The sequence below is a fragment of the Canis aureus genome, chromosome 28 (assembly GCF_053574225.1).
Source record: "Canis aureus isolate CA01 chromosome 28, VMU_Caureus_v.1.0, whole genome shotgun sequence".
Taxonomy (NCBI): Eukaryota; Metazoa; Chordata; class Mammalia; order Carnivora; family Canidae; genus Canis; species Canis aureus.
This window is the reverse complement of record NC_135638.1, coordinates 13883026-13904247: the sequence shown is the minus strand read 5'-3', so window position 1 is coordinate 13904247 and position 21222 is coordinate 13883026. Positions and strand designations below refer to the sequence as shown.

The 21222-nt window shown below is 38.4% G+C and overlaps 1 protein-coding gene and 1 long non-coding RNA gene across 6 annotated transcripts in view; both read right to left on the bottom strand.

Moving 5' to 3' along the window:
* Positions 1-21222, bottom strand: part of ZNF704 (zinc finger protein 704) — a 253690-nt gene that overhangs the window by 99147 nt on the left and 133321 nt on the right. The window lies entirely within an intron of this gene.
* Positions 10637-18458, bottom strand: LOC144300442 (uncharacterized). Its single transcript, XR_013367067.1, has 2 exons — positions 18127-18458; positions 10637-10709 (listed from the first exon to the last, which is right to left on the bottom strand). It is a non-coding gene; the product is annotated as an uncharacterized LOC144300442 (long non-coding RNA).

The following is a 21222-nucleotide window of genomic DNA, read 5'->3' as shown; positions in this document are numbered from 1 at the left end:
AGCAGGTTTTGGACACTAGAGGATGCCCTGCATCATTCCTGACTTAGAGTTTCTAAAATTATCACTATTATTTAGCATTTACACTCCAGTGGAAGACCCCTTAACATGCTTGCTTGATCAGTTAATCAGAAAGGCTTAACCAAGAGCAAAATCATAAGAAGGCTAAATATGGACCTTACTTGTTTTATTTTTATTTTATTTTTTAAAGATTTATTTATTTATTTGAGAGAGAGCGAGTGTGAGGGGAGTAGGGAGAGGGAGAGAGAGATTCTCAAGCTGACTCTGCCCTGAGCCCAGAGCTCAATGTGGGGCTTCATCTTACGACCTTGAGATCACGACCTGAGCTGATATCAAGAGTCAGACGCTTCACTGACTGAGCCACCCAGTGCCCCTTTACATGTTTTGTTTTCAATCCGAAATCAAGATCTTAGGGGATCCCTGGGTGGCTCAGCGGTTTCACGCCTGCCTTTGGCCCAGGGCGCGATCCTGGAGACCCAGGATCCAATCCCGAATCGGGCTCCCGGTGCATGGAGCCTGCTTCTCCCTCTGCCTGCGTCTCTGCTTCTCTCTCTCTCTCTCTGTCTCTCTGTGAGTATCTATCATAAATAAATAAATAAATCTTTAAAAAAACAAACAAAAAACAAAATCAAGATCTTAGAGTACAGGCTTACTTATTAGGAACATAGATTCTGGAGACAAACTGGCTGGTGTGTCACTTATTAGCTGTGTGATCTCAAGCATGTTACTTTCTCTCCAACTGAACTTCCTCATCTGTAAAATGGGAACGAAAAGATGTACTTTTCGGGGCTGTGGTTAGGGTTAGCTAGCAAATGAAAACAAATTAAAAACAAATTAGGACAGTCCTGACACATGGTGACTTTTTATTAAGCGTTCATTTTTGTTGCATAAGCCATGAACTGTATAAAATATTTAGTTGTGATTTAAAGTGAAACAAGAACTTAAAGACACTTACCAAGCAAGAGGAGTGCACAATTTAAAGATTTTTCCAGCTTTTTATAATGTTTTGTAGCACCTAGTGTGTCATTAATTGTTAAAGCAAATTGCCTTTTTCAAAGCAATTTTTTATGAAAATAATTCATTATGACTTTTCAACTTGTATGTACACTTCGTACAGTGTTCTCTCTTCTACAACTGATCTGGGAATATATTTGCTGTTGGGAAGAGTGGATCCTTTTTGTCCACATCCCCAAACTACCCTCTCCCACTTTATGAAAAGGGCAACATTTCATCCATGTTTCTATAAATTGCCCCAGTCTGGCAAAAGCTCCAGGATGGCAACTGAGGAGTCAATTAGAAAAATTAGTATTTGTGTAACTAAAGAAAAAAAAAGTGAATGACCCTGAGTATTGGATTTAAAAAAAAATTTCTTTTGACATTCAAGTGATTTCTAATTCTTTGGTTTAAGAAAACTGAAGGCAGATTAGATCATTAAAAATAGTTTTTGATGATATGGTACTATGATATATTTGGAATTTCTCACTCTTGAAAATGGTTCAAATAACTGAGTGACGCTGATATTATACAGTTCTTTCCATTCCCATTTACCTGTCCGTATGTATAACTTATAACTTCTTTTCAGTGCTCACATTAAAAATGAAAAATAGGAATAACATTAATAATTAATAGTGTCTCATTCTAGTAATATGAATCTTCATCCACAGATAAATACATTTTAAAAAACCCTCCATCCTAACTGGGGGGGATTATGCTAAGTGAGATAAGTCAATCAGAAAAAGACCATCATATGGTTTCACTCATATGTGGAATATAAGAAATAGTGAAAGGGACTATAAGGGAAAGGAGAGGAACTGAGTGGGAAAAATTAGAGAGGGAGGCAAACCATGAGAGACTCCTAACTCTGGGAAACAAACAAAGGGTTGCAGAAAAAGATATGGGTGGGGTGATGGAGTGACTGGGTGATGGGCACTGAGGAGGGCACTTGATTGGATGAGCACTGGCTGTTATACTGTATGTTGGCAACTGAAATTTAAATTAAAAAAAATTTAAAAAAGAAAAAATAAAATTGAGAATTAAAAAGAAAAAACAGTAAACCCTCCGTGCCATTAAGAGATGTGTCTTTTTAAATGTAATGTATTATTTTTTTTAATGTTCTAAGTGTTAATTTAAATTCTAGTTATTTTTTTTTAATATTTTATTTATTCATGAGAGAGAGAGAGAGAGAGAGAGAGGCAGAGACACAGGCAGAGGGAGAAGCAGGCTCCATGCACCGGGAGCCCGACGTGGGATTCGATCCCGGGTCTCCAGGATCGCGCCCTGGGCCAAAGGCAGGCGCCAAACCGCTGCGCCACCCAGGGATCCCTAAATTCTAGTTAATTAGCAGATAGTAGAATATTAGTCTCAGGAGAAGAATTTAGTAATTCATCACTTACATATAACATCAAGGGCTCAGCACAAGTGCCCTCTTTAATACTCATCACCCCTTTAATCCATCCCCTGCCCACTTCCCCTCCAGCAACCCTCAGTTTGTTCTCTATAGTTGAAGAGTCTCTTGTGATTTGCCTCCCTCTCTGGTTTTATCTTATTTTATTTTCCTTCCCTTCCCCTATGATCTCTGCTTTGTTTCTTAATTCCACAAATGAGTGAAACCATATGGTATTGGTATTTGTCTTCCTCTAACGACCTACTTAGCTTACCCTTATACACCCTAGCTCCATCCACATCATTGCAAATGGCAATATTTTATTCTTTTTGATGGAAAAGTAATATTCCATAGTGTATATATACACCATATTTTCTTTATCCATTCATCAGTCGATGAATGGACACTTGGCTCTTTCCATAATTTAACTATTGTTGATAATGTTGCTACAAACATCAAGGGGCATGTGCCCCTTTGAATCAATATTTTTGTATCCTTTGGGTAACTATCGACTAGTGCAAATACTGGATTGTATGGTAGTTCTACTTTTAACGTTTTGAGGAACCTCCATGCTATTTTTCAGAATGACCACACCAGTTTGTATTCCCGACAACAGTGCAACATGGTTTTCCTTTCTCCACATCCTCACCAACATCCGTTGTTTCCTATGTTGTTAATTTTGGCTATTCTGACTGGTGTCAGATGATATCTCATTGTAATTTTGATTTGTATTTCCCTGATGATGAGTGATGTTGAGCATCTTTTCACGTGTCTGTTAGCCATCTGGATGTCTTTTTTTTTTTTTTAAGGTTTTATTTATTTATTCACGAGAGACACAGAGAGAGACAGAGAGAGAGACAGAGACACAGGTAGAGGGAGAAGTAGGCTCCATGTAGGAAGCCTGACGTGGGACTTGATCCCAGGACTCCAGGATCACACTCTGGGCCAAAGGCAGCACTAAACTGCTGAGCCACCCGGGCTGCCCCATCTGGATGTCTTCTTTGGGTAAATATCTATTCATGTATTCTGCCCATTTCTTAACTGGATTATTTGGTTTTTGAGTTTGGTTTGAGCTTGAGATTGGTTGACTTTGATAAGTTATTTATAGATTTTGGATACTAACCCTTTATCAGACATGTCATTTGCAAATATCTCATTTGAAGGTTGCCTTTTAGTTTTGTTGATTGTTTCCTTCTCTGTGCAGAAGCTTTTTATTTTGATGAAGTCCCAATAGTTCATTTTTGCTTCTGTTTCCCTTGACTCTGGAGACTTGTTGAGTAGGATGCTGCTAAGGCTGATGTCAAAGAGTTTGCTACCCGTGTTCTCTAGGATTTTAATGGTTTCTTGTCTCGCATTTAGGTCTTTCATCCCTTTTGAATATATTTTTTGTGTATGGTGTAAGAAAGTGGTCCAGTTTCATCCTTCTGCATGTTGTTGTCCAGTTTTCCCAACACCAAGTTTTGAAGAGACTGTCTTTTTTTCCCACTGGATGTTCTTTCCTGCTTTGTTGAAGATTAGTTGACCATATAGTTGTGGGTCCAATTTTGGGTTTTCTATTTTGTTCTGTTGACCTATGTGTCTGTTTTTGTGCCAGTACCATACTGTCTTGATGACTCCAGTTTTGTAATATAGCTTGAAGTCTGGAATTGTGATGCCTCCAGGTTTGCTTTTCTTTTTCAAGATTGCTTTGGCTATTTGGGGTCTTTTGTGGTTCCATACAGATTCTAGGATTGTTTGTTTTACCTTTGTAAAAATGCTGGTGGTATATTGATAGGGATTACATTACATGTATAGGTTGTTTTGGGTAGGATAGACATTTTAACAATATTTATTCTTTCAATTCATGAGCATGGACTGTCTATCCATTTCTTTGTGTCATCTTCAATTTCTTTCATAAGTGTCCTGTAGTTTTCAGAATACTGATCTTTCACCTCTTCTGTTAGGTTTATTCCTAGGTAGCTTATGGCTTTTGGGGTACTTGTACGTGGATCGATTCCTTGATTTCTCTTTCTGCTGCTTCATTATTGGTGTATAGAAATGTAACACACTTCTGTATGTGGATTTTGTATCCTGTGACTTTACTGAATTCACATATAAGTTCTAGCAATTTTGGAATGGAGTCTTTGGGCTTTCTACATAGAGTTAGAGTGTATTAATGAAAGAAAGGATAAGACTCGTATGACCTTCTCAATATATGCAGAAAAAGCATTTGACAAAGTAGAGCATCCATTCATGATAAAAACCCTCAGTAAAGTAGGGATAGAGGAAACATAATTAAACATCATAAAGGCCATATACCTAAGACCCACAGCTAATATAATCCTCAATGGGGAAAAACTGAGAGCTTTTCCTTTCCAGTCAGGAAGAAGACAGGGATGTCCACTCTTACCACTATTATTTAACATAATACTGGAAGTCCTAGCTTCAGCAATCAGACCACAAAAAGAAATAAAAGGCATCCAAATAGGCAAGGAAGAAGTTGCACTTTCCCTATTTGCAGATGACATGGTACTCTATGTAGAAAATCCAAAAGACTCCACCAAAAAATTACTAGAACTGATACACAAATTCAGTAAAGTCACAAAATACAAAATCAATGTACAGAAATCTGTTGCATTTTTATACACCAATAAAGAGATGTGGCTTCAATACTTAATATTTTTATATTCACTTGCATATCAAATTTTTAATGGAAACACGTATGTTAGTCCAATGCTGACTACTAGTAAGTATAACTTATACCTACTAGTAAAAAAGTATGGCCACAGGAAACAAAATATTTTAAATGAAATTTATAAGTGTATTTTTGTTGTAGGGAAATATGGTAGGGTGATCAATAAAGCCTTTAAAACATAAATATAGGGATCCCTGGGTGGCGCAGCGGTTTGGCGCCTGCCTTTGGCCCAGGGCGCGATCCTGGAGACCCGGGATCGAATCCCACATCGGGCTCCCGGTGCATGGAGCCTGCTTCTCCCTCTGCCTGTGTCTCTGCCTCTCTCTCTTTCTCTCTGTGTGACTATCATAAATAAAAAAAAAATAAATAAAATAAAATAAAACATAAATATATTTCATTAGGATAAAGTTCTGTAGAGAAAGTGGAGTGGAAACGGAGTTAAAAAGAAAAGGAATAATTAAATTTCTGCCAGTTAAAAAAAATTCTATTTGTGTACTTAAAAAATGTATAAATATATGATGGTGACTATCAAATCTCTATGGTATTTAGATTCCACTGGTACTTTAAAAGTGATGCTATGATTTTTATTAAAATATCAATATTATTATTTAAATTATCTAAATACAGTATTGCTATTTAAACCTATAATGTAAAATTGAAGATACCAACCTTTACATGTGTGAAAGGGTGCATAAGTTTCAAAATTCTTGTAGAGAATTCATGAATAAAAAGTTTTGAAGTCGCTTATCAAGAAAGTAGCCTGTCGGCTTTGAGTAGTCTCCGTTGAACAGGAAGGATTTGATCCAACAACCCTGAGATCAGGACCTGAGCTAAAGTCAGATGCTTAACCAACAAGCCGCCCAGGCGTTCCAAGTGATATTTCTTTGGAGAGTCACGGATAGTGTCAATAATATATCAAATAAAATTGATGAGTTTTCTAATTTATAAAAATATTCTTTTTTTTATATAAAAATATTCTATATGTAGAATAGCAAAGCCATATTAATGACGCACTATTCGTTTTCCAAGCTGATGCTGGATTTGGGTTCATTCAACCACGTGCATGTGTATATGTACATGACAAACATGTATCTGCAAAATGACAAATATAAACACATATCTGCAAAATGGCATTTCCCAGGCCTCCCTCAAATTTAATTTTATACACTCTCCCTGAGTGGCTTCATCTATCATCATGGCTCTGTCTCTCAATACTACCAATGATTCCTCCAAATATCCCTCCTGTCCAGTCCTTCTACAACTGGCTTCCTGTGTGCCACACTGGAATCTTTGTCCAAATGTTGTGAAAGCCAGAAAACTGGGAGTTGTCCAGGGCTTATTCCTCTTTTTGACCCCTTTACCCAACTGATTCAAAATAGTATGGGTCTTACTTCAGAAATAACCTAAAATCCTTCTCCCATTCTGATTTTGTGCCACCACTGCCTAATGTAGACAGACACTTATTTCCTCTCTGCTGGGTTCACCCTCTTAAAACAATAGCCATTTACCCAATATCCCTGCCCTAATCTCCACTCTATTTAATCCATTCTCTACAACACCACTCAAGCAGTGTCTTCAGAAGTTAGTTGAAATCATGTCATTCCAGGCCTGAAAACTTTTCAGTGGCTCTCCATTGTTTATAATTTAAATTCGCATTTCTGGGACACCTGGGTGGCTCAGTCAGTTAAGCATCTGCCTTTGGCTCAGGTCATGATCCTGGAGTCCTGGGATTGAGCCCCAGATCAGACTCCTCAGTCAGTGGGGAGTCTGCTTCTCCAGCTCCCTCAGTCCCTCTCCCTGTTCCTTCTTTCTCTTACTCATTCTCTCTCTCTCTCTCAAATAAATAAATAAATGAAATCTTTTTTTAAAAAAATATTTTATTTATTTATTCATGAGAATACACAGAGAGAGAGAGAGAGAGAGAGAGAGAGAGACACGCAGAAGCAGGCTCCGTGCAGGGAGCCCGACGTGGGACTCGATCCTGGGTCTCCAGGATCACGCCCTGGGCTGAAGGCAGCGCTAAACCGCTGAGCCACCCGGGCTGCCCTAAATGAAATCTTTAAAAAAAACAAATTCACATTTCTAAGTGTGGTTTATAAAACCCTTCCTGATTTTGCCCTCTGTCTACTTTTAGAGCAATGCCTCCTGCCCTTCTTCCTGGCCCTTCCAATCCTCTTGCCTTTCTCTGACTACCTCATGCTTGCTTTCACTTACCCATTCAACTATTTACCAAGTGCTTCCTCTGTGCCAGACACTAGTTAATGCATGGGATTTCCAGCAGCAGATGACCAAGTCTCTGCCCTTATAGAGGTTATATTCTGGGCTTTTTCATAGTCTGTTCCTTTGCATGGTCCAGTTTTCTTTCTGGAGGGCCAATTTCCCACCCCTCATCTGTCTAGCAAATCCTATTCTACTTCAGTACCTAACCTATTCATTAAGTATCTTGGAAGGTTACCTGGACTCTCACTCATATCTACCAGTCGGATATTCCTTCTTCGGGAAATGAACTCTAGGAGGGCATGGGCTTTCCTTGTGTATAGCCACACACTCACTGCCTAGGACAGGGCCTGACATATAGAGAGCTTTTAATGAGTATTTATTAAATAAATCATACCTACCAAAACCCCTGCCCAGTTATGTGTTTCTGTTCTGAGATCACAATCTGTGAGTTCCTAATGGACAGAAACTTATCTAATTCCCCTCTTTACCTCCACTGCTTATCATAGTGCCTGGTATACTGTTAAGCAACCAATAATAGTGGATATAGGCCATACAGATTTACATGAAAAAAACCCAAAAAACAATTCACCAGGAAAGATTTTGTGATGGGTTAGTGTTATCTAATCCCTGGAGTAGAAAGGGAGAGTGGGTAAAAGTGTTAAATCCAGAACTCTAGGAATAAGGAATGTTGTTTGTATTGAAAAGTGGGAGGGAGACACATATACATATGACTGCTTTTAAAATGTTAATGTACTTATGTATTTAATGAGAGGTTCCAGCAAAATGCTGTGGTAGCAGGATAGGAGGGTACTTGGGAAGGCTTCCTGGAAGAAAAGCCAGCCCTTGAAGTGTTTCCTTAGGTGAACATTGCCAGATAAAACACAGGCCTGCCAGTTAAATTTGAATTTCAGATAGAAAAACAAATATAAATTTTGTTTAAGCATGTCCTATGTGATATTTGGAATATACTTACACTGAAAACGTCTTCATTGTTAATCCAAAATTCAAATTTAACTGGGCCTCCTGGATTTTTATTTACTAAATTTGGCAACTCCCCCTCAGGTATATGGAATAGCTTGAGAACAAGAAGGGTAGGGACAGAAAAGCACAAAGAGAATGGCTAGTCGGCCAACACAGTTGCAGCCTCGTGTGTATGGAGGACAGAGAAAAGAGGAAGTTACGAGAGATAGTGCCAGGGAAGTAATGGAGCCAGATCACAAAGCCTTTTGAATGACCTTGATTTGTCAAAGAAAAATATGATGTCATTCTGGGAACTTATGTTCAGCAATGAAACAGAAACTATCCTTTATGAAAAATAGAGTGTACACATAAATTTTTATGCACATAACTCATGCCTCCGTGGGGACTCACTGTTAACACTGATTATATGAATTCTAAACACATTGGGAGTCATACAGAGCTTGCCTTTGAATGGAAAGAGATATATTTTGGGGAAGTTAAATTAAATGTTTACATGTAACTGAGAACAGCTATTGGCAATACTGAACATTAAATGTTTTTCTAAACAAATTTCTAGTGTAGATAGTGATTTATAGACATTAAATTAAGATGAAACAAGCAGGGAAAGAATCAATAAATTATGATCTTGTTCATACATTAAGTATTGGTTTAAGTAAGATTTTTAAATCATGTGTTTAGAAAATGAGCACATCAGAATATTGGCCCTGTAAATCACATAAAATTAATGATTAAAAAATTAACATATTTATTATTAGGTACCCTAACCAGTACAGAACATCTTATTTTAAAACAAATCATTCAGATTAACAATTAGTAAATTAGTAATTTGTCTTTTCTATTGTATAGATATCAATATTTGCATTTTTCAATGTTTGCAATTTAGCTCTGAAAAAGAATTCATATACCATATTTAGAAATCATTTTAAAAAATCTAAGCATTGAGACATATTTTCTGCAATTTTTAAATAAAAGGTGTTAAAAGCCATTTTTGAGCAATTAGGGAAATTTAAATATGGACTGGACATTATTAGATGATAACAAGGAATGATTTTATTGTTGTGGTTAAGTTAAAAAAAATCCTTTTCTGTTAGAGGCACATACTCAAGTATTGTGGGTGCAATGACTCAATGTCAGAGATTTGCCCTTAAAATACCCCACCTTAAAAAAAAAAGCATGGGGAGCAGATGAAACAAACCTCCTAAAATGCTTGATGATTGCTGAAGTGGGGTGATGGGTGCATGGGGGGCTCAGTATATGATTCTGTTTCTGTGTATGTTTGAAAATTTCCATAATAAAAGATAAAACCCAAAACAGGTATTTTTTTATGAGTGAATAATTTCCTTGAAAGTATATATATTTTTATAACCTTCCTATTCATATTTAAAAATATATTTATATATTATATATATTCTCTTGCTGTGGCTGGTTAATAAGGCAGTTGAGCATGTATATCTTATTAATGATCACTCACATTTACTGAGTATATTCCATGGGCCAGGCATTGTGCTCAGTGATTACCACACAATATTCATTTAATGTTTGCAACAATCTTTTGATCTAGGCTTGATTATTACCCCCATTTTGCAGGTAGAGAAACCGAGACTTGAGGCGGTGACACAATTGTCACCTGTGTCTGTGCTGGGATCTGGAGTCAGCCTGGCAGCTCTAAAAGTCTGTGTGTTTAACCATTACCTGTGCTGCCAGGTAGACTAGAAGGCGTATATACAAGACCCACCATACGTATTATAATGAGAAGAATGTGGGAAATCACCCACATGTTTCTTCCTTGAGCAGTCAGGTGGCCTGGGGCCAGCCGTTATCAGCTCCTTTCCTGCACAGGGTTTGGTCATAGATCAAGCTGCTGTTTGAAATAGAAAAAGGGAAAGATGCTGCTCTCAGACAAAGGAGGAGAAGCAAAGAGAACCAACAGAAGTCTCCTCTCATTGACAACAGCAGTTTTGCAACTGTTTTGTTTTTTGTTTTTGTTTTTGTTTTTTGGCACACAAAACAACTAAAATGCACAATTTGCCCTTTTTTTTGTGCCTTCTGATGCCTGATTCTATTTTGCAGGACTTCATCTCGGTTTTCAATCATCCACTACGCAGTGCCTCCTGTTTGGCGCAGCAGCAGGGGTGGGTTGAGGGGGTAGCAGGGAGAGGCGCGCTAGGACGACGCACATCCCACAAGTGAGGACCTGGCACAGCTGCAGCCCTGTGAGACCCCGCCCCATGAGCTCATCCCCTGGCAGCGCAAATGAGGATGACATAATGTTTCTGGAGAGCTCCATCCAGCCCACTGCAGCGGGAGCGCTCTTGCTTTTCCTGAGCTCGGGGAAAAATTAGCATCGGTATTTCTAGCTGTTCCTGAGGAAATGGCATTTTATTCAAAGGTGTCGTGGGAAACATAACACATCGCCTGCATTAGTATCAGCTCCTGCATCAAAGGAAAACAGAGCTTATCAGTAAATAAGTCATTAATTACTGCACTTCTCAGACTCCTGAAGGTAACCAGCATTCTTCAAAAACAGGGTCAAATTGCAATGTGAGAGATTGCAATTGGATCTTTAAGGTGTTTAGCCCAAGAGTATACAAAAAACTGCGGCAACAATATTAAATAATTGTAATGATCATCACCATCATCACTTATTTAGCTCTTGTTGTATGCTGGGAACTATGCTAAATGTGTTACACGTACTATCTCATTTAATTCCAATTACAACCTTACTAAGTAGGCATAACCCTCTATCCCCACCACACACACACACACACACACACACACACACACACACGGAAACAGAGGCAGAGAAGTAGATAATTTACCGAGTTGCCAGCAGCAACTGGCAAAGCTGATTGAGGACTCCCGGTCCAAAGCCCTGCACTGTGCTACATTGCTCTGTAGGTCACAGCATGGCTCTGCTGGATGCATGGTGATGTTTAATAATAACAAGTTAAAAACGTATAGAAGAAAGTATTGTTTCTACCAAGAAATCATAGATGACTAAAGCTGGGATATCTTCTATGCCTGGCATTTCTCATTTCAGAAGACACATTAGATACCCAACTTGTAAAGGGAAAATGCAGGGAGAGTAATATTTATTAGGAACATATTATGAAATAAAAAAAAATTAAGTATTGGTCTTTGCCTCTGGTTCCTAGCACAGAGCTCATAAAATTGCAATCTCCTAAGCACTAGGAGCATCTTTTGTTCTCACTGGTCCTTGATCCTGGTTCCTGACACAGAGCTCCTAAACCCCCCTGGAATTTCCTGGATGATAGGAATGTTTTTTTGTTCTAGTGAGGTGACTACTGATGGGCTTCTGGATGGGGGCTGGTCACCAGAAAGACTAAGCAATGATAAGAAGCTTGAAATATTTAGTCCCACCCCCCAGTCTTCAGAGAGGGGAGAGGGGTCAGAAATGGAGTTAACCAGTGATCATTCCTATGTGATTAAACCGCCATAAACATCCCCAGAGTATGGGGTTCAGAGAGTTTCCAGGTTCGTGAACACATGGCAATGCTGGGAGAATGGTGCATCCTGAAAGGTCATGGAATCTTCTTGCCCCTGTCCATATACCTTGTTGCTACCCATCTCTTCCATCTGTGCCCTTTATAATAACCTGCTAAACAGTAAGCAAACTGTTTTCTCAAGTTCTGTGAACTGTTTTAGCAAGTTAATCAAACCTGAGGAGAGGGCTGTGGGAACCTCCAATTTACAGCTAATCGGTCAGAAGGATAGGCAAGAACCTAGATTTATGATTGGTATTTGAAGTGGGGGGGGGCAGTGTTGTGGGGCTTTGGATGCCGATGGAGAAGAGAAGGTGGGATGAAGACCACTAAAAGGAAAGGAAATGTAGCACAGTGGTTGTGGGAGGGAGGCTCTAGGGTCTTAAGGATTTAGATTTGGGTACAAACTCTATTATAAAGGCTATGTGGCCTTGTACAATAGATATAAAGGCTTTGAGCCTCAGTTTTCCCATCTATAAAATGAGGTGATAATAAACCTATCATAGAGTCATTGTCAGGCTCAAATAAGGTAGTGTACACTTCTGAACCCAGTTCCTGGCATGCAATAAGAGCTCAATGAAGGGTAGGGCGTGATAACTAAGGATAGGGACCTAGAATCCACCAATTCCGCCCCCTCTCCCCCCATAATACTTGAAACCTGACATCCTCTTGGGTCACCCTCACTGGATTAAGTAGGAGCCTATCACTTCTCTGTGAATTTGGTGGGGGAGGATTTTCTACTGAAACCCTTTTCATTTACAGTCCACCCCCTCTCAGGCATTTTCGTTCCAACACTGGTTGCAAACTGGGGAAGCACCATCTGGTTGGCAGGTAACTGAGCACTTCAGCTCAGCTGTAGCACTGATCTTTGATGGCAAATGCAATCATGGCTCTGGGGGATTCCCATTGAAGACAGAATTTATCCTCTACATATGAGATTTCTTTGAATCTAGGAAGATTAGGTATAATGAAATCTCATCCACGGAGAATTGATTTTGATTACTACTGGAGCACCATCCCCCCACCAAGATCAAACTTCTGATAGATCTTACTGCAGAGAATCACCTGGATGGTGGCTTATCCGTGCCTAAGATAGCTATCCATAAAACTACATGTCCAATTCTGACGTACATACGTAAACAAATTACATAGTCTGATTTACCAGCACCAAAATCTGTGCCATAGGATGCCAGAAACAGAAGCTTCTGGGGAGATGTCATACTGGCACTAAGAAAGGAACTTGGCAAGGAAGTACCCTTAAAAAATATAATTCCTATGAAAGCATTTCTTCTCTTACATTTCAAAGAGGAAATACATATGCTATCAGAAAATACTGTTTGTACACTTCATGACTATGTCTGAAACCATGCTGTATTAGTGTAGCAATCCTTTAACGACAGTTGTAGATTTAGCTAATTGTGGTTCCAGGTGATAGAGTATAGCAATTACCAACAGTAAAAAATATATTTTTTTAAATTTTTATTTATTTATGATAGTCACACAGAGAGAGAGAGGCAGAGAGACAGGCAGAGGGAGAAGCAGGCTCCATGCACCAGGAGCCCGACGTGGGATTCGATCCTAGGTTTCCAGGATTGTGCCCTGGGCCAAAGGCAGGCGCCAAACCGCTGCACCACCCAGGGATCCCAATATTTTTAATTTCTAAGAAAGAAGTTAGATTTTTTTTTTCCTCTGTGGGAGCATCTAGTTTACCACCTTTTCAAACTGGATGTTTGCAAATAATATTACTTGAACTTCCCCCTGGCACAGTAAGGTGGGTGGTTTATACCAGGAAATTAATCTCTGTAATGAAATAGAAAACCACTTGAACAATACAAGTTGAATTTATTACAAATTGGTAAAAAGGTATCATATGAATGCCTCATAGGCCCAAGTTTTGATTTTTTATTATATGTACTGGTGAAGCGAGCTCAAATTTTGATTTTTTAATTGAGGTATACTTGACATATAACAGTATATTAGTTTCAGGCATACAACATAATGATTTGATATTTGTATACACTGGGGAATGATCATCACAGTAAGTCTAGTTACCATAATTTCCATACAAAGTTACACAAACTTTTTTTTTCTTGTGATGAGAATTTTTAAGATTTATTTTCTTATCAACTTTCAACTATGCACTACAATATTATTGACTATAGTCACCATGCTACGCATTACATCCCATGACTTATTTACTTTATAACTGTAAGTTTGTAGCTCTAGATCCCCTTCACCTATTTCATCTAGTCCTCTATCCCTCCTCCCCTCCAGCAAACCACCATTCTGTTCTCTGTATTTGAGTTTTGTTTTTTTTGTTCATTTGTTTTATTTTTCAGATTCTACATATGAGTGACATCGTATGGCATTTGTCTTTCTCTGTTTTATTTCACTTAGCATGATACCCTCTAGGTCTACCCATCTTGTCACAAATGTCTTTTTTTATGGTGAAGTAATATTCCATGGCATGTGTTGTGTGTGTGTGTGTGTGTTGTGTGTGTTGTGTGTGTGTATGTGGTGTGTGTGTGTGTGTGTGTGAGACATTTAAGCTGTTTCCATATTTTGGCTATTGTAAATAATGCTGCAATAAACACAGGGGTGCATATATCTTTCTGACTAGTGCTTTTGTTTTCTTCTGGTAAATGCCCAGAAGTGGAATTGCTGGATCGTATGGTTCTTCTATTTTTAATTTTTTAAGGAACTTCCATACTGTTTTCCATAGTGGCTATGCCAATTTCCATTCCCTCTGACAGGCATGAGGGTTCCCTTTTCTCCACATCTTCACTAACACTTGTTTCTTCTCTTTTTGGTAAGAGCCATTCTAACAGGGATGAGGTGGTATCTCATTGTGGTTTCAATTTGCATTTCCCTGATGATTAGTGACGTTGAACATCTTTTCATGTACCTGTTGGCCAACTGTGTCTTCTGTGGGAATATGTCTTTGCAGATCCTCTCCCAATTTTTAATTCAGATTGGGTGTTTTTTGGTTTTGTTTTGTTTTGTTTTGCTCTTGAGTTGTGTAAGTTCCTTAAATATTGTAGATTTAACTCTTTATTGGATATATGCTTGCAAATATTTTCTCCCATTCAGAAAGTTGTTTTTTCATTTTGTTGATGGTTTCCTTCTCTGGGTAGAAAGAAGCTTTTCAGTTTGAAGCAGCCCTGTTTGTTTATTTTTTGCTTTTGTTGCCTTGGCTTTCGGAGGCAGAGCCAAGAAATCATTACCAAGACCTATTGGAGGAGCTTACTGCCTGTGTTTTCTTCTAGGAGTTTTGTAATTTTGGGTCTTACATTCAAGTCCTTAGTCCATTTTGAGTTAATTTTTGTATATGGTGGACACAGCAGTCTAGTTTCATTCTTTTGCATGTGAGTGTCCAGTTTTCCTAACACCATTTATTGAAGAGACAGTCCTTTCTTCATTGACTATTCTTGCCTCCTTTGAAATAAATTAATTGATCATATATACATGGGTTTATTTTTGGGGTATTTTATTCTATTGACTTATGTATCTGTTTTTATGTCAATATCATACTGTTTTTTTTCTGTTTTGATTTCTTTTTTTTTTTAAAAGATTTTATTTATTTATTCATGAGAGACAGACAAAGAGAGAGAGAGAGAGAGAGAGAGAGAGAGAGAGAGAGGCAGAGACACAGGCAGAGGGAGAAGCAGGCTCCATGCAGGGAGCCTGACGTGGGATTCAATCCTGGGTCTCCAGGATCACGCCCTGGGCTGAAGGCGGCGCTAAACGACTGAGCCACCCGGGCTGCCCTCTGTTTTGATTTCTATAGCTTTATAATATAGTTTGAAATCAGGGATTGTGATGCCTGCAGGTTTGTTCTTCTTTCTCAAGATTGGCTTGGCTATGTGGGGTCCTTTGTAGTTCTATACAAAATTTAGGATTGCTCTATTTCTGTGAAAAAATGCCATTGGAATTTTGATAGGGATTACATTGAATATGTAACTCCTTTGGGTAGTATGGATACTTTAACAATGTTAATTCTTCTAATCCATGAGCATGGACTATTTTTCCATTTATTTATGTTTTCACCCATTTCTTTCACCAATGTCTCAATTTTTCAGTGTACAGGACTTTCACTTTATGAAGGTATTTCATTCTTTTTAATAAGGCTGTAAATGAAATTATTTTCTTAATTTCTTTTGCTGATAGTTCATTATTATTGTATAAAAATGCAATAGATTTTTGCGTAATGATTTTTTATCCTGCAGCTTTACAGGATTTGTTTATCAGTTCTAATAGCTTGTTGGTGGAGTCTTTAGGGCTTTCTTTTTTGTTAGGGCTTTCTATATATAAAATCATGTTGTCTGCAAATAGTAACAGGTTGACTTCTTCCTTTCCAAATTGGATGCCTTTTCTTTCTTTTCTTGCCTAATTGCTCTGGCTATGATTTTCAACACTTTTAAATAAAAGTCATAACTTCCTATAGTATAATTCCTTTCTCATTATCTTTCGTGTATCTACTCTAGGTTTTTCTGCTATGAGGTTACCATGAGGCTCAAATACAACAACCTATGTGTATTATAGTCTATTGCATAGAGATAGCAAGTTAAGTTTGAATGCATTCTAAAACGCTACATTTTTACTACCTTCTCTGTATTTTGTTTCTGATATCATATTTTACCTATTTTTATTTAGTGAATCTTTTATTTATTTTTAAAAAAGATTTAATTTATTTATTCATGAGACACACACACACACACACACACACAGAGGCAGAGACACAGGCAGAGAGAGAAGCAGGCTCCATGCAGGGAGCGCTATGTGGGACTCGATTCCAGGACTCTAGGATCATGCCCTGGGCCAAAGGCAGGCGCTCAACTGCTGAGCCACCCAGGCGTCCCTATTTAGTGAATCTTTAATTAATTATTATGGTAATAGTTAATTTACTACTTCTGTCTTTTAATCTCCATACTAACTTTATAAGTGCTAATCCACTACCTGTACTAGTGAGATTTATACTTTCATATGTGTTCTTGTAATTAGTGCCTTTTCTTTTCAGTTTAAAGAAGGCCTTTTGACATTTCTTGTAAGCCTGGTTTGCAAAACTTATCTGTCTTTCAATTCTGAATGATAACCTTGTCAGGTAAGTATTCTTTGTAGGAAGTTTTTTTCCCTTCAAAACTTTTAATATATCATACCACTCCCTTCTGGCTTGCAATGTTTTAGCTGAGAAATTGGCTGATAGGTTGATGGAGGTTCTCTTGCTGCTTTAAAGATTCTCTCTTTATGTTTAACTTCTGACATCTAAATACAATGTGTCTTGGGTGGATATCATTGGCCTCATCTTATTTAGAATTCAGTGGGTTCCTGGATAATGATGTCTATTTCCAAGGGTGGGCAATTTTTCAGTCATTATTTCTTCAAATAAGTTTTCTTCTCCTTTCTTTCTCTCTTTTACTTCTGGGACTCCTATAATGTGAATGTTATTCCTTTTGATGTTGTCCCATAGGTCCCTCAAACTATATTCACTTGTTAAAAATTCTTTTTTCTTTTTGCTGCTCTATTTGAGAAGACTGCCCTGTCTTCTAGGTTATAGATCCTTTCTTCTACTTCATCTAGTCTGTTTTTGAACCCTTCTACTGTATTTTCAGTTCAGTTATTGTATTCTTCAGCTGTGACTTCTCTTTGATACTTTCTTATATTTTCTTTTGCTCTGTTGAAGTTATCACTGTATTCATCCATTACCCTCTTAAGTTCAGTGACATATTTATGAATCTTGCTTTAAATTCTTTATCACATAAAATACTTGTCTATCTCATTAAGGTTTTTTTTTTTCCCTGAGATTTTATCTCATTCTTTCACTTGGAATATATTCCTCTGTTTCCTAGTTTTGCTTGATTCTTACTGATAGTTACTTGATAGTACTTGATAGTCTTACTTGATAGTTACTTCTCTCAGTATTATTTTTAAAAGGTTTTATTTATTTATTCATTAGAGACACAGAGAGAGAGGGGCAAAGACAAGGCAGAGGGAGAAGCAGACTCCATGCAGGGAGCCTGACATGGGACTCAATCCTGGGACTCCAGGATCAAGCCCCTGGGCTAAAGGCAGGCGCTAAACCGCTGAGCCACCCAGGGATCCCACTTCTCTCAGTATTAAAGGAGTGGTTTTGTGTAGGAAGTGGGACATATAATTTAATCTTGCCCTAGCTCTTGGTCATCTCTTAAACCTTTGTGATTGTCTGAACAGCCAGATTTATTCTCAGATTGACAGTTTGTCAAAACCTGACAATGTTCCAAAAAAAAAAGGAATCTCAGCCAGCACCTAGTTTTAGGCTGGTTGGAAGCCGGACCCTCAGGCAGCAGCTTTTAAAGTATGCAGTCACAAACCCTGGTCTGGAGACCAAGTGATCTGGAGGTGTCTTCTGGGTGACAGTTGCTCCAGATGAGTGGATACACTCCCTTCTGAAAGATACCAGAGAGTCATGTTGAGGCTGGGGAAGAACACAAAGATGATGTCCCATGGGTTACTTTCCCAGACAGCACCTCAGTAGCCTCTAAATGTGTAAAAAACATGAAGTCTGCCCTTTAGGCTAAAGCTACAGGAGAAGTAAATTCACTTTTTTTAAAAAAAATAGCAAAATGGGAGATGTGTTTCAGTCTGCTGTCTGTGCAGTGCCTTGGGGTGGTAGCCTGCCAAGAACTGTCTCTCCAGTTGTTATAGTCACATGGGACCCAGGGATGCAAGAGCCCCTAGCCACCAGAGCCAGGTGATAAAGGAGTGTCCCCTATGTAGACTGTGCATGCCTGAGCCAAAGAATTAGAGGCCAGAGTACACCACCAGTTTCAGCAAGACAGTGGGAGAGTTCTGGGGCATGCTCACTGGCTTTAGGATGGCAGTGAGAGTGCAGGGGCTGGGCATGACTTCTAGGGACAGCAAGTAGAGGGAGAATGCAAAAATGATGCTTGCCAGTGCTCCATCCCTGGAGAGTCTCAATAGGGCCCAGCTCCTCTAGCAGATGCTTAAATCTAACAATTGAATCTCCTTCACATAAAGTCTAGGCACTGCTACTTTTGTGTTGGGTCCTCAGACAAGTGAGCTTGTGTGTGAGTCCTTTCATAGCAGCATCTTGGTTCCCTACAGCCTTTGTTTTTCTTTTTCTTTTCTTTTTTTAAAAGATACTTATTCATTCATGAGAGACACACAGAGAGAGGCAGAGACACAGGCAGAGGGAGAAGCAGGCTCCCTGTAGGGAGCCCAATGTGGGCCTTGATCCCAGGGCCCCAGGATCACGACCTGAACTAAACGCAGATGCTCAACCACTGAGTCACCCAGGTGCCCCAGACCTTTGATTTTCAAAGAAAAACATTGTGAGGTCTTGTCTCCCTGATGCAAGCTCCAAGTGTTGGGGTACCTGAGGCAAAACCTCTTGCTCCTCAGGGCGAAGCTCTGGATTTGTGAGCTTCATCCTGATTGTGGGTTGTGATGCCAGAGGTAGAGTTTCTGGTGAGATCACATCTCTGCCTTTCCTACCTGTCTTGATATGGCCCTTTTATCATTTGCTACTCAGCTAATTTTCAGGTCTTTTTTCAATTGTTCCACATGTAGATATAGATTTGGTATGTTCATGTGAGGAGGTAAGTTTAGGTTCTTCCTATGCTACCATCTTGGACTCCCTCAAGTTTGTGTTAAACTTTGAAGAAATGAATAGAATCAAATCATATAATTTGATAACTGGACCCTGATTTTGAATGCTTACATTTGGAGAAAAACAATTTCATTTGAGTATTTTTTAAATGAAAGAAGCCAATCTGAGAGATAGTGGGTTAAACCCAATCTGCTTTAAGGCAGTTGTTTCCTTATGACAGCTAACAAATCTCTATTTGAAGCTGGAATGGCCATCTGTCCCCACCTGTTGTGAACAGATTCCATCTCTAGATGGACAGAATTCACTGTTTCACAATCCATACCAACATTTTGGGAGCTTAATGTCAATAAACATTTCTCTTATTAAATGCTTGCCGTTACTTAAAATGCTTGCCATTTAAAAACAACTAGTAGAAATAAAAATGGTGGTTTTTCTAAACAAGATTCAGGTATTGTCAAATTAACTCCTGCTAATATAGCATGGTCAATAAATGGTGTGTGTGGTTATTCAGAGACTCAATTAACAATGCTTTATGCACAAGGTCAATTTTTAAAGAACTGGATTATATAATGACATACTTAACCCCCAAATACAGTAGATACTGGACATTGAAAGAAAGATTCTGATGGATTTCAAACTTCAGAATCATTTCTACAAATTTGAACTATCATTGCTTTTTAGATGTATGTAAGTGTGAAGTATGTAAGAAAGTTAGGAATAGTTGAATGCTAGACAGTTGGATAACATCAAGTTTATAGGAGTTGTGTTTTCTCCCACAAAGCACATTTTCCCTTTGTATAGTGCTTCAGGCTTGCCCAAAAGCTAGCAACCAGGGACTAGAAACAATTAAGAATAAAACACAAACAGTAGCAAAATCTCCTGTCACATTAAGGCAGGAATTCTCCAAAATTACAAAAATGAATAACTTCATTCAAACAAGCAATTATGTCTTCAAACACAGGCTAAAAATATTAAGTAAAGATCAATTATATGTGCATACAACGTGGGAGAGTCTACAGTTTTGCACTTTTTATCCTGTTTGGAATTCATAGTGCTTATTGAATTTGTGCCTTTGTATCTTTCATTGGGTTTGGAAGACTCACAGTTGTTATCTCTTCAAATACTGCTTCTGCCTTAATTTCTCTCTTCTGGTCTCTGAAAATTTAATTACATATTATATCCACACCCCCTTTTCTGCATTTTCCATCCCTTTGTCTCGTTGTGTTCTATTGTGTTTGCCAATTTCCTTTTCCTATTAATTCTTCTGCTGTGCCTACTTGTGGTACCCAGCTATCAAGTAGCTCCCTACCTCCTTCACCAATAATTCTCACCTAATATTCACATCCTTAGGTAGTTTCCTCTTACGTTAGATCAGGGCTTATCCATATGATGAAAAGAGTATGATAGTAGGGGTGTGTGTGACTTTTGAGGCTAGGTCATCAAAAGCATTATAGCTTCTGCCTTGCTCTCTTGGATTTCTAGTTCTGAGGAAAACCAGCCATTATGTCATGAACACACTCAAGCAGCTCCCTGGAGAAGCCCATATTGAAAGGAATCGAATTCCCATCCATATGAATAAGTTCTGTTCAGATGGCATCAGTCCCAGTTAAGTCTTTAGATTGCCCCCAGTCAGTATCTGATGGCAAACTCATGATAGACCTCAAGCAAGAACCAGCCAAATTAACTACTCCTGAATTCCTGACTCATAGGAACTATGAAAAAGATTAAATAATTATTGTTGCTTTAAGTCATTAAGTCTTAGGATGATTTGTTACATAGCAATAAATTGCTAATTCACCTACCTGTAAAACTTTTAATTTCAGCTCTTGGACTTTTT